At 41.5% G+C, this 863-nt stretch overlaps 1 protein-coding gene across 1 annotated transcript in view; it reads left to right on the forward strand.

The window, feature by feature from the left end:
* LOC140496157 (uncharacterized) overlaps window positions 1-463 on the forward strand; it is a 2,272-nt gene extending 1,809 nt beyond the window's left edge. The window contains exon 1 of the mRNA XM_072595679.1: window positions 1-463. This exon is cut by the window's left edge and continues 1,809 nt beyond it. The gene's annotated coding sequence lies outside the window, so the exon portion shown is untranslated.
* The last annotated feature ends 400 nt before the right edge of the window (window positions 464-863 follow it).

Consider the following 863-nt stretch of genomic DNA (forward strand, 5'->3'; position numbering starts at 1 on the left):
CCAGCAGTTATAACAGACCCATGGCTATGAACCCCTTTTATCATCTGTTGGGCGGGGATTTTTAATTCATAGAGAGAGCTCTCCATTTATATGGCGCCTGCCTCAGAGGGGGTTTCACATACATTGAAACTGAGTCGAATTAAACGGGGTATGGTTTTAGTTGCTGCATTCAGTGAATTGAGCATTTAGATGATACAATTCTCATTAACTGACGAGTAAACGTCTCGCTTGCTTAAGCCAGCACATCCTGATATCAACCATTCTATGAGATAGACCCCAGCTGTATTAATGTATATCTGGGCCGAAGCATTGTCTTTATTCCGCACAATCAAGTTTAGTTTTACTTCCCTACTATCACGCACGCTAAATAACGCTTCATTTCTTGCAGAGAACTTTTGACGTCTAGTATAACTTGCGTTTACTACACCGTTCCGCTGATATGTAATATGGAATAAAATATCGATTGAACTATTTCGATTGAATAACGTATCACTTGTTATTTCAATTCAGTATATTGTTTGTGTTATCTGTGTCACTTTGTTTGGTTTTCAACCTTCTCCCAGCCAAACCGAAATGTTTCATCGACATGTTGAGTAAGGGGAATGGAACATTGAACCTGGACCCCATTCATACCAGGTGAAACCACACCTCGAGCCGAACCCGGTGATATCATTAAACTTTTGGAAGTGCTGTCACATATGCGCGACTTAGTGGCTGCCGACTTTTCTGTAGCTTTGTAACAGAATGAGGAAAAGTGCAGGCTCAACTGTAATCCCGTTCTCGCGGTTATATCGTCCAAATGTCACGCCGGACAAAACATTCTCTGATTCTTCAGCAACAGTTGCAGAAATCTTGAGAAAGCG

The sequence above is a fragment of the Chiloscyllium punctatum genome, chromosome 26, assembly GCF_047496795.1.
Source record: "Chiloscyllium punctatum isolate Juve2018m chromosome 26, sChiPun1.3, whole genome shotgun sequence".
In the NCBI taxonomy this organism is placed as follows: Eukaryota; Metazoa; Chordata; class Chondrichthyes; order Orectolobiformes; family Hemiscylliidae; genus Chiloscyllium; species Chiloscyllium punctatum.